General features: G+C 33.8%; 1 pseudogene; it reads right to left on the minus strand.

Annotated features, from left to right (window-relative positions):
- The window catches only part of LOC139494036 (zinc finger protein 721-like), a 34,112-nt pseudogene that overhangs the window by 4,866 nt on the left and 14,714 nt on the right, over positions 1-14,532 (minus strand).

A 14,532-nucleotide genomic window follows, 5' to 3' on the forward strand; every position in this document is an offset into this window, starting at 1 on the left:
ACTTTGGGGTTCATATCCTCAAATGTCTTCAGTCCTGATCTTTGTCTGTTGATAGTGATGACTCAACAAATATCTTCCTTTTTGACGTTTTTGTTTTTCAAGTTTCAACTGATTTTAACAGAATCTTCAATGTCGTGACTTGCATGGAGACCAGTTGAAATGTTCATATGCTGACGGGAGAGATTATCAACGTCAAATGGATTTGTCATATTTTCTGTTATATAAACAGTTAGATCGTCTACAAATCATGACAAATGTTTTATCCCTTTTCATTGCAGCTGGTTTTGCTTCATGATGACATTGGTCACCAACCTGGACAAGACACGCACGTGCTCTCATTGCCGATGTTATCTGACTAAGCACATGCCTTGTAAGATTCCATCTTATCAATGAAGCCTTCCTCTTTGTTAAACCAACAATGCCTCTAACAACCTTAACACATCATCATGTCCTTGCCTTAAGCTAACAGCATTCATTAAGGTTGTGAAACCTCTATAAGTTGTCATACTAAGAGTCTCTTGTGTGATATTTTGACATATTATACAGCATTGCTAATTATGGACATGCGGCAGCGCTTCATTGGAAGTGGCGCACATTTCACAGGACTTTGACACTCATCAATGATGAGTAATTATGATAATATTCAAGAATATACTATTATACAAAATGCAGTCTGCTGCTTACATAGCACATGCTAATATCATTAGTAATGGTTAAAGTGGTCTTTTGGTAACACATATACGAATATTTATCAAGTAATATGTTGAAACACGACTTGTGTTTTGGAAACTCAAGTGTTACCTATGCATATTAGATACTAGATTTATATAAATGTTTAGCGTCTGGGATAAACACGATACAGATCCGGAATACCGTTTAATAATGCAGATTTTAGAAAAGTCGTCAAACGTTTATTATCCATCATTGAGCTTCGATGTGTGTCGCAATCTTTTCAGGGTATATGGAATTTATAAAAACAAAACATATAAGAGTTTTAATAAGTCATTGACACTGAGAATCTAAAAAAATATGGTATTTGTTTTACATTTTAGGGTTGGTCTTACAGAAGCCTCAGAATCAACTAATTTTTCATAAAATCTTCTTTTTATTGGATTCCATGTCTTTTAGAATGTATTCCAGGCTATCTTAGATAAAAACGAATACTATATTTACAACAATGCCGATATATGCAATGTTAAGTATCACCGTATAATCCAAAGTAATTCGACATGTCTGTGTTCTCGTGAGATTTGCAAGAAACGTGACCATAGGGAACTTTGACGACCACCCAAATCGTATGCTCTAGAAGTTTTTCTTTCGATTGATACCAAAATTAGCTGTGTGTTCGATAGGTGCATTAAAAACCTTAACGAGAGGCTTTTTCTCAAATCGGCGCTCGCCTATAATTATGTTTCTAAAATTATCAGAACATCTGTGTTGTCTAGGATTATCAGGTCATTCTAGGTGATGACCTTGTACTGAATCTAGGATAATTACATTAAAATCACTTGTTTAAGTAACATACCTCAATTTCCTTCCAAAAAATCACTTATTTAAGTATCATTTTTTTAATAACCCCAACTAATTTCAACACCCCGAACACATTAGTGTCATGCCACCAATTACTCCCTCAAATTTAGAACGTTTGTGAAAGTAGCCTACTCTGACAAAAAATAGTGCATTTGATGTCATTGTTCACCTAAACTAACCAATAAATTTGCAGAAATTAAACTTTTGTTGAAAGAGAAATATATCAGGACCATTTTGCATTTAAAATTGAGGATTAATACGCTCCATGGTATACTAATTTAAGATTTCCAGAAAACCAGGGGTTATTTTTAGTGGTACCTCCTTTCGGGAGCTCTCTTCTTTCTTATATGATTTTGAATGTATATTGAAAATTGGCATGCATAAAGGTGACACCTGTACAATTCAGGATATACCTAGTTTCTATAAAGTTAAACTTAAGGTAAAATATTTAGAAAGCTGTGAAAATTGCAAAATTTGGTTGAACAGATAGGGAATTTTAATTGGTGGTATGACACCTTTAAGGTACTGTATTCGACAATCGATTGATACAATAACTATTGACTTTAAAACATCGATTGATATTTTGATTTTGATTTTGATCATGATTGATAACCAGTTTTCTATCAACTTACTAAAAAGTACAAACCATAGATCGGTACGATAGATACGATTGATTATATAATATCAACTTAATCAACACTATACGAAAAACAAACACTCGATAGTAATGATCAATATACGATTGATCATGATTGATTACCAAAAATCAACTCAATCAACTAAATACAAACACTCGATCGTAACGATCGATACAATTGATCACGATTGATTACCAAAAATCAACTCAATCAACTCAATACGAAATACAAATACTCGATCGTAACGATCGATACAATTGATTACGATTGATTACCAAAAATTAACCCAATCAACTCAATACGAAATACCAACACACAATTGTAACAATTGATACGATTGATCATGATTGATTACCAAAAATCAACTCAATACGAAATACAACGACTCGATCACAACGATCGATACGATTGATCACGATTGATTACCAAAAATCAACGCAATACGAAGTTACAAACACTTGATCGTAACGATCGAAACTATTAATATTTATTTGAATATGGAAAGACCCTATTTATCTGAATATAGAGAGACCCTATTTATCTGAATATGGAGGGACCCGTCCCTATTTATCTGAATATAGAGAGACCCTATTTATCTGAATATGGAGAGAACCTATTTATCTGAATATGGAGAGACCCTATTTATCTGAATATGGAGAGACCCTATTTATCTGAATATAAAGAGACCCAATTTATCTGAATATGGAGAGACCCTATTTATCTGAATATGGAGAGACCCTATTTATCTGAATATGGAGAGACCCTATTTATCTAAATATAGAGAGACCCTATTTATCTGAATATGGAGAGACCCTATTTATCTGAATATGGAGAGACCCTATTTATCTGAATATGGAGAGACCCTATTTATCTGAATATGGAGGGACCCTATTTATCTGAATATAGAGAGACCCTATTTATCTGAATATGGAGAGAACCTATTTATCTGAATATGGAGAGACCCTATTTACAAAATGTATCTGAATATAGAGAGACACAATTTATTGTGATGTATTTTCATGACTGACCTGACGAGTTAAGGGTTTTCTCATTGTTAAAGTTCATACAATTGCCTATAATTGCTTACATGATTGATATACTTCTACATCATCTGACATTGAGGGATAGTGTCATAATATTGATTGCAACACATACCTACATGGACAAACTTCTTTTTGGACTGCAGCGAAAAACAATTTTTTTTTTGTGACAGGTCGAAAACAATTTTTTTCTTTCAATTTTACCATATATATATATATATATATATATACAACTCGTCTAAACATCAACCCTACAATGTTAGATCTGTAAATTTGCTTTTGCAAATTTTTGGTTCTTCCCTCACCTGGATTCGAACCCATGCTACTGTGATATCGTGACACCAAATCGCCTGCACTGCAGCCGTCCCGCTAGACCACACGACCACCTGGGCTTCATGTGTTACCTTTCCACGTCAGTTTTAATCTAGCGGCGTACTACACCACATGATATACAATAGTTACTGAGGGTGAAACAAACATTCTTTTTTCTCAGGGTCAAGAACAAATTATTTTTTTCTCCCAAAACTGGAAACAAACTTTTTTTTTCAAAAAAATTCCAAATCAAGTACACCTTTTAAGGTGCGCTCGACTTAAGTTACTCTGCACGAGGTATTTTAAAATTAAATTTTACAGGTTGGTTAGAACTTTTGTAAAAAATAAACACTAGCACATCATAGAAAAGCAAGTGAGTAATCTATGTTTCAAATTTTATAACAAAAATCTCTTTATTAAAGGCTGTGGATTTTCTACAAAAATCTTGGTTTATTTGCCACAACAAAGTACTCTTTTTCTATTAAATGCAATGCAACAGTAAATAATAATGCTTTGCATCAAGTTTCCCTCTAGTATATGTCCAAAATAGCCATAAGAGCAACAAGTGAAACTTGGGGCTCGTATGGATAGTAAAAAAAATATTGTAATCGACTAGCAATGGATTGTTGAGAATTGATATATGTTTATACATTGTAGAAAATTGTAAATGAATAAAAAAAACGCCAAAATTATATTTTAGTGAGGTCCAAAAAAAAGGGGGGTCCATTCCCCAAATACCTGTGCCTCATTCATTATATCTGTAGTTTGTTTAAAAAAAATCGTACAAAAATGGCTACAGAAGGGTACATAAACCTTAAGTGTATTACATGTAATACAGTTTTTCAATAAAGTTTATAAAAAAATAATATATAACATTTATCTTTAACTCACTTGGTCTAGATACTCAGTAGCTATTTGTGATCATTTGTGATTTACTTATACAGGGCAAATATAAGTCGAGGGAATGAGACCAACGTACGTTATCCTTCTTTGTATATGTCCAGTACCTTAGAAACGGTAAGGTCCGCCTCTGCCAGGAGCACCACCGGTAGCAAGTGGTTTCGTACCTTAGACATTTCGTACCTCTGCCATTTTGTACCAAAAATGTCCATTTCGTATCTAAGATTAACCATATTGTAACCACGATAAAAAAAAAAACCACACATTTCGTACCATATCAACCATGTCAACCAAATTTCTCATTTTACCATTTCGTACCCCTGGGCCACGGGGGGGGGGGGGGGGGGTCTCAACATGGGATTGGCTTTCTACATATATTTCTATTGTTTACTAGCTATTTCGTATCATGTATTTGTAGAAGTTCATACTATTTTTAAGATATAAAACATTTTGAATTTTTATTTTTTAACATATAAGATCATATAACATAAAGAAATTGCACCTATCCGTAGAAATTGTATACAACCAATTATTGGTTTGACTTGTGAATTTTAATATTTGTAAATACACTTTTATTGTTTGTTTGCCAGCTGAATTGCACCTTACCACCAGCGCGTGTCCATGTGTCTCTCTGGTGTGTTCTAGCTGTCAGTAAAATATTTAATGCAGGTCTCTCTCGTGAGTACTAACTGACTGTCAGTCATGCAACATCGAACAACAACACCAGCATTTATTAGGTTAATCACCAGGCCAGTATTGTGTAATTCACATGTCTCTTTGGTGAGTTCTCGCTGACTGCCAATCAGGCAACATCCAGCACCAACACCACATTACTTAAGGTTAATGATTCATTAATCACACCAGCAGGGGCGGATCCAGCCTTTTAAATAATGGGTCCTAACCCAGCACATTTACACAACATTTACAGCCAAATGTATAATTCGAGACTTCCACCAACCATTTGGGCATCACCTCCTGACCCCGATCATGCAAAAGAGAACAACGAATGGTGCCGAGTCTTTTCATACCTAACTGAACGAACAGAGTGACGCTAGAAATCCTTCATTTTTGTCTGTGTCGATGTCTTATTGAAACTGCAAACAATATTTTACATAAAGATGAGAATTTTAACTGTAAAAGCCCCCGTTTGGAAATATGAAAAGGAGAAGACAGACTTCCTTCTTGAACAAAATACGAAACTTGTAAACGGTGAATGTACTACTGTGGACTTCGCACGACGCTTTCATGAATCTTACTTTCATGTTTTGATGACATTTAACTTAATAAATATTGATTTTTTTATTATGACTTTTCTTTCGATCAACAGGTATAATTTAATCCTTAATTATTTGCGGAAAAGTAATAATTATTTTTTGTGGAATAGTTACTTTTTTTCCGGAAAAGTAAGATATATATTTGCGGAAAAGTAACCTTTTTTTCCGGAAACGTCATCTTTTTTCCGGAAAAGTAATGCCAATATTTGCGGAAAAGTCAAACGCCGCGCCAATCAGGCAACATCGAGCACCAACACCACATTAATTAAGGTTAATGATTCATTAATCACACCAGCAGGGGCGGATCCAGCCTTTTTAATAATAGGTTTCCTAACCCAGGACAACAACAAAAAGGGGTGTCACCCATTCAAATACATTGATCGTAAATAAGGGGGGTTCCAACTCCCAGACTCCACCCTGGATCCGTCAATGCACCATACAATGTTGTGTTATTTAAATGTCTCTCCGTGAGTTCAGACTGAAAGATTAAAAAAAAATGTGTAAGGGTTCCGCGGAACCCAGTGTCTCGCCTACTTTTGCTGTAAATCGCAGGCTAAAAAAATGAGGAAAAAATCAATAAAAATATTCCTCTTGATACTATCTTATGATTGTAAGAAGCTTCTGTCCAAGTTTGGTAAAAATCTATGATAATTTAATGAATATAATAAATGTTTTGAAAACTTAAACTGCAGACTGTATGTAATATTAACTGGAAGAAAATAGAAGTCCATTTAAAAGTAAAATACAGAAAAAATGGAGTTATGTTTTTACAAAATTTACTTCTGGATACTATCTTGTGATCATAAACAAGCTTCTGTCCAAGTTTGGTACAAACCGAGGATAATTTAAGAAAGTTATTAAAATTCTAAAAACTTTAACCACAGAGTGAATGTAATGTTTCCCCACAGAAAAACTAAGTCCATTTAAAAGTAAAATACGGAAAAAATGGATTTATTTTTTTACAAAATTTACTTCTGGATACTATCTTATGATCATAAACAAGCTTTTGTCCAAGTTTGGTACAAACCCAGGATAATTTAAGAAAGTTATTAAAATTCTAAAAACTTTAACCAGAGTGAATGTAATGTTTCCCCGCAGAAAACCTAAGTCCATTTAAAAGTAAAATACGGAAAAAATGGATTTATTTTTTTACAAAATTTACTTCTGGATACTATCTTATGATCATAAACAAGCTTTTGTCCAAGTTTGGTACAAACCCAGGATAGTTTAAGAAAGTTATTAAAATTCTAAAAACTTTAACCACAGAGTGAATGTTATGTTTCCCCGCAGAAAAAACTACGTCCATTTATAAGTAAAATACGGAAAAAATGGAATTTTATTTTTACAAAATTTACTTCTGAATACTATCTTATGATCATAAACAAGCTTCTGTCCAAGTTTGGTAGAAATACAGTACAGTTTAAGAAAGTTATTAAAATTTCAAAAACTTTAACCACAGAGTGAATATTTGTGGACGCCGCCGCCGACGACGACGACGGAATGTAGGATCGCTTAGTCTCGCTTTTTCGACTAAAGTCGAAGGCTCGACAAAAAACATGTACGACAGTAAATATTTTTATTATACCAGTATATGTAAACATGTATCTTTGTGAGTTTTGGCTCTCAGTAATACATTGAACATTTGTATAACATTTATTACGTTTATCACCAGCATATGTACACATGTTTCTTTGTGAGTTCTGGCTCTCAGTAATAAATTGAACATTTGTATAACATTTATTACGTTTATCACCAGCATATGTACACATGTTTCTTTGTGAGTTCTGGCTCTCAGTAATAAATTGAACATGTGTACCAAATTTATCACCAGCATGTGTACACAAGTCTCTTCGTGAGTTCTGGCTCTCAGTAATACATTGAACATTTGTATCACATTTATTACGTTTATCACCAGTATGTGTACACATGTCTCTTTGTGAGTTCTGGCTCTCAGTAATACATTGAACATTTGTATCACATTTATTACGTTTATCACCAGTATGTGTACACAGGTCTCTTTGTGAGTTCTGACTCTCAGTAATACATTGAACATTTGTATAACATTTATTACGTTTATCACCAGTATGTGTACACATGTCTCTTTGTGAGTTCTGGCTCTCAGTAATACATTGAACATTTGTATCACATTTATTACGTTTATCACCAGTATGTGTACACATGTCTCTTTGTGAGTTCTGACCCTCAGTAATACATTGAACATTTGTATCATATTTATTACGTTTATCACCAGTATGTGTACACATGTCTCTTTGTGAGTTCTGGCTCTCAGTAAAACATTGAACATTTGTATAACATTTATTACGTTTATCACCATTATGTGTACACATGTCTATTTGTGAGTTCTGGCTCTCAGTAATACATTGAACATTTGTATCACATTTATTACGTTTATCACCAGTATGTGTACACATGTCTCTTTGTGAGTTCTGGCTCTCAGTAATACATTGAACATTTGTATCACATTTATTACGTTTATCACCAGTATGTGTACACATGTCTCTTTGTGAGTTCTGACCCTCAGTAATACATTGAACATTTGTATCATATTTATTACGTTTATCACCAGTATGTGTACACATGTCTCTTTGTGAGTTCTGGCTCTCAGTAAAACATTGAACATTTGTATAACATTTATTACGTTTATCACCATTATGTGTACACATGTCTATTTGTGAGTTCTGGCTCTCAGTAATACATTGAACATTTGTATCACATTTATTACGTTTATCACCAGTATGTGTACACATGTCTCTTTGTGAGTTCTGACTCTCAGTAATACATTGAACATTTGTATCACATTTATTACGTTTATCACCAGTATGTGTACACATGTCTCTTTGTGAGTTCTGGCTCTCAGTAAAACATTGAACATTTGTATAACATTTATTACTTTTATCACCAGTATGTGTACACATGTCTCTTTGTGAGTTCTGACTCTCAGTACATGTAATACATTGAACATTTGTATCATATTTATTACGTTTATCACCAGTATGTGTACACATGTCTCTTTGTGAGTTCTGGCTCTCAGTAAAACATTGAACATTTGTATCACATTTATTACGTTTATCACCAGTATGTGTACACATGTCTCTCTGTGAGTTCTGACTCTCAGTAATATATTGAACATTTGTATAACATTTATTACGTTTATCACCAGTATGTGTACACATGTCTCTTTGTGAGTTCTGGCTCTCAGTAATACATTGAACATTTGTATAACATTTATTACGTTTGTCACCAGTATGTGTACACATGTCTCTTTGTGAGTTCTGGCTCTCAGTAATACATTGAACATTTGTATAACATTTATTACGTTTGTCACCAGTATGTGTACACATGTCTCTTTGTGAGTTCTGGCTCTCAGTAAAACATTGAACACTAGTATCACATTTACTAGGGTTATCACCAGTATGTGTATTCTTGTGTCTCTGTGAGTTTCAGCTCTCAGTTAAACATTGACCACTTACACCACACAAGAGCTTGCAGTTAGCATATTATATAATCATTAATTGTTATGTCTCGGCAGTCGATGGATCATGTTCTTAGAACGCTTACACTGGATTATCACGGTTTATACCAGTGAGTGTTTACAAAACTGTGCAAGTTCTGACTGTTGTCATGAATGTTGTTTTTTACCATCTCTGTTTAGTTATGACTGTTGTCATGCCTTTGAAACTTCTGTTTTCATCTTTGTGTAAGCTATGACTGTTCTCATGTTTATATACGTTCTGACTGTTTTCATATCTGTGTAATTTCTGATTGCCATTTACTAATTTAACACATTTATGTGTGTCCGTAAGTCTGTAAGCGTTAACTCTCATTCACAAAATAAACATTTACAACACATTAAATTCATATATATATATATTCACATGTCTATGTTCTGACTATTATTGAAATAATAAAAACATGTGTTTATGTAGTTTACTTTCAATGAACTAATACACATTTTGAAAAGGGGCCAGCTGAAGCCTGTCTCGCGATGCGTTTTTTAACGCAGTGCTGAAGACCCATTGATGGCTATCGTCTGTTAACTGATCTTCAGTCGGGTTGTTGTCTCTTTCACACATTCCCCGTTTCCATTCTCAAATTAATCTTATTGAGTACCGACTTTGAATAAAACTTAATTGTTTGAACCATTGCATGTTTATTTAACATTTATAAATTGATAAAGGAAGATGTGGTGTCAGTGCTAATGAGACAAATCTCCATCCAAAAAACAATTTTCCAGGTGCAAACATTTCCAGAGGGATTAAACGTTTAATTGGTACCAAACATTCTCCATTTTTCTGAAACAATAGTATAGCATCAACACATAGAAAACACACACGGTAAAATACCAATTGGAAGGCTTAACTCAATCAAAAAACGTAAAGTCAATATGAACGAATAAACATGTTGTTTTTGACATATTGAACATTTACATAACATTTGCAGCCAAATGTCTTTTATAAGCTGTAGTTGATTCGTTTATTATAAGATTTTAGCCAAGAAAGTTTCCAAAGCTATAGATAATCTGTGAATTATCAAGCTACTTATTTTTTACAAAAGTAAGTATAAAAAAGAAGATGTGGTATTATTGCCAATGAGACAACTATCCACAAAAGACCAAAATGAAACAAACATTAACAACTATAGGTAACCGTACGGCCTTCAACAATGAGCAACGCCAATACCGCATAGTCAGCTATAAAAGGCCCCGATAAGACAATGTAAAACATTTCAAACGGGAAAACTAACGGACTTATTTATGTAAAAAATGAACGAAAAACAAATGTGACTCACATAAACAAACGACAACCACTGAATTACAGGCTCCTGACTTGGGACAGGACAAGAATTGTTATCAGATTGATTTCTTTAATTAATTTTTTTTAATCGCTGTGTGTACTCTGACATGACTAAAAAAAATCTATAAAACCTCAATTCTTAATCACACACCTATTTTAATACCGGTAGTCTAAAACCAGAAAGCATTCAACTCAAATATTAATTTACTAGGTGTATCTATATTTCCTACCGAAGTTCGTTGACTGATTGGTTTATTCCAGGAACACCGATTTCTTCCACCAATAACAAAGTACACATGTCTCGCCTATTTTACTTATCACTATAAAGTGGGTCTCATTTGGGGTCTAAGCGTGACGCGGGATTGCCGATTTTTTTAAAGTCAAATTATTGTGTCGTGAAAACGGGAATTGAGGTCTAACGGAACCCGGGAAATGACCAAAAAATGAGAATTGCTTACGTACATAGTGTAAGCGGGATACGGGAATCTGACAAAGCAGTAAGCGGGATCCGGGATCGGAACCCCCAAATGAGACCCCCTATAAATGCATGTTGAAAGTCTGTAAAATGAAGGTTTTACCACAACTTGTGTCGATCGAGTATCACAGAAGCTTAACATTATCAATGTTCTATGATATTATATCAGATTATGGCCAGATGACCCAGGCAATACAGACATGTTCACCTTACAATTATTGCATACCCCAAATATAGCCGACCTATTACATCAAGAATTTGAAAAACAAGACCGAAACACACAAAATTTACATTGACCAATGAACTATGAAAATGAGGTCAAGATCAGATGATACTGCCTAGAACTTCATGTATATAATAATTTTATACACTAAATATAGTTGACCTACTGTTGTGATACTGGCTAGAACCAGATGCAGATTTAGGGGGGGCAGGGGACCCGGGCCCCCCGTTTTTGGAAAAAAAGTGTTGCTTATATAGGAAATCAATGAAGCGTGACTTGAGCGGGGCCCCTCTTAGGTCAGTCAGTGGGCCCCCACTTATGAAAAATTCTAGATCCGCCACTGAGAACTACATGTATACCTTACACATGTTACAATCATTCAATACACCAAAAACAGTTAACCTGTTGCTTATATAGTATATGATAGACTGACACAATTACGAAAATGTATAATTGAGCAATGAACCATGACAATGAGGTCAATGTCAGATAATGCCTACTAGACATGTACATCATACATTCATTCAATACACCAATTATAGTTGACCTGTTGCTTATAGTACTTGAAAAAAAATAGACCAAAACAAACAAAACATTAACCCATGAACCAAGAAAATAAGGTCAATATCAGATGAAACATGCCAGACTGACATGCATCCATTACAGTCATTCTATACACTGCATGTAGTTATCCTACTGCATTTTAGAAACGGACATACTTTAATCACGTAACTTTAACCTTAATCATTCATCCATAAAATGAGGTCGAGGTTAGTTCAATCCTGTCTGACGGACATGTAGACGGTGCAAAGAATACCAAATATACTGGTAGTTATCATAATACTGCATAATTAGTAAGAAATTCACATTGCAAAAAAAATTTTTTTTCGAGTAGTCACTGAACCATGAAATTAAGGTCAATGATAGTGATGAACTTGATGAATTTCAAAGTGAAGAAAAATACTCAAAATCCATCAAACACTTTAAATTCTATTTATATATATCATAACATAGAAAAATACCCTGATGAACTCTCATACAATCATAATAATAAAAATTATAACAATAATAGTATAAATTCTTTTTTTAAAGAGGGTAAATAGTTATAGTTAGTTACAAAAAACTCATCTTCCCTGAGACCACACACACATCACAATACAATCAACAACAGATATTTACATATAGTTAATTCACAGTCAAGTATTCTAGAGGAATGACATTAATCAATTATTTACTAATCATGCTGATATGTGTTCTCATGTATCTATGAAAATTATCACTTATCACTAGTATGGGTTCTCATGTGTGTGTTTACGTAAATTATCACTTATTAACTAGTAATGTGTTCTCATATATATCATTGTATATCTATGTAAGTTATCACTAATATGATTTCTCATTTGTCTATGTAAATTATCACTTATCACTGGTATGGGTTCTCATGTGTGTGTTTACGTAAATTATCACTTATCACTAGTATGGGTTCTCATGCGTCTATGTAAATAATCACTAGTATGTGTTCTCATGCGTCTATGTAAATAATCACTAGTATGTGTTCTCATGTGTCTATGTAAATTATCACTAGTATGTGTTCTCATATAGATCTATGTAAAGTATCACTAGTACATGAATTACTAAGCCAGCTAAACCCTTTAACACATACACCATACATTTGCCATAGTCATGAACTTAGTAACATGTACCTGTATGTAGAAATTACTTAGATCACTAAACCCTTTCCCACAAACATCACATTTATGAGGTGTATAACCTGTATGTGTTCTCATATGTCTCGTTTAACTACTATCTTGACTAAACTGTTGATCACATACATCACTGTTTATCACCTGTATGTGTTCTCATGTGTGTCTTTAAAGTACTAGGCTGACGAAATCCTTTCCCACATTCATCACATTCATATGGTTTTTCCCCTGTATGTAGTCTCATGTGTCTCTGTAAATTATCAAGGCGACTAAATCCTTTACCACATACATCACATTCATGAGGTTTCTCACCTGTATGTATTCTCATGTGACTCTGTAAATTTACAAGCTGATTAAACCATTTACCGCATACATCACAGTTATGGGGTTTTAAGCCTGTATGTGTTCTTATGTGACGTTTTAAACTACAAAGATAACTAAACCGTTTACCACATACATCACAGCCATGTGGGTTATCTCCAGTATGTGTACTCATGTGTGCCTTTAGTTGACTTCCTTGAGAAAATTCACTAGGACAAACATTACATTTATAAGGTTTTTCACCCGTATGTGTTCTCATATGTTTCTTTATATCACTACTCCGACTCATTTTTTTAAAACAAACATCACATTCATTAGATTTTTCACCGGTATGTGTTCTTATATGTTGCTTTAAGTGACTACTTTGATAAATTCTCTACCACAAACATCACATTTATAAGGTTTGTCACCCGTATGTGTTCTTATATGATGTTTTAAACTACAAAGATAACTAAACCGTTTACCACATACATCACAGCCATGTGGGTTATCTCCAGTATGTGTACTCATGTGTGCCTTTAGTTGACTTCCTTGAGAAAATTCACTAGGACAAACATTACATTTATAAGGTTTTTCACCAGTATGTGTTCTTATATGTTGCTTTATGTGACTACTCTGACTAAATTCTCTACCACACACATCACATTTATAAGGTTTGTCACCCGTATGTGTTTTTACATGTTTCTTTAAGTGACTACCTTGAGTAAATTCTCTACCACACACATCACATTTATGACGTGTTTTATCAGCCTGTGTGTTGATGTGTTTCTGTAGAGTACCATTGGTTGTGATTAAATCCTCTTCTCTCTCTGACATCTTATTGATAATGTTTATCTACAGTATGTGTGTCTATGTGTCTCTGTAAAGTACCGTTGATTGTGATTACATCCTCTCCTCCCTCTAACATCTTATTGATAATGTATCTCCGGTATGCAAATTCTTGTGCGACTCTGTAAGGAACCAAGACAAATTTAGACATATATAAAAACTACTGATACCTTTCTCAATGTTTCTGCAAATTACACATATTAAACATATCTATTTTGACCTTCTCTGCATGTACAAGAAGAATATGCTGTACTGCATCATTGATGTATACCTCACATCTTCTTTAAGGACGAAATTTGAAAAAAGGCAGGACACGAGTTTTGAGTGAAGAAAAATGTATATATTCCTCTCTGGAAATCACAATTATCCCTACATGTATTTAGCAAGATTAGAGAAGTTCAAGGGAATAATTCAAACAGAATCAATTGATAAGCAGCCAAGATTAAATGTAAAATAAATTGCTTTTGTGCAATA

The sequence above is a fragment of the Mytilus edulis genome, chromosome 11, assembly GCF_963676685.1.
Source record: "Mytilus edulis chromosome 11, xbMytEdul2.2, whole genome shotgun sequence".
Classification (NCBI taxonomy): domain Eukaryota; kingdom Metazoa; phylum Mollusca; class Bivalvia; order Mytilida; family Mytilidae; genus Mytilus; species Mytilus edulis.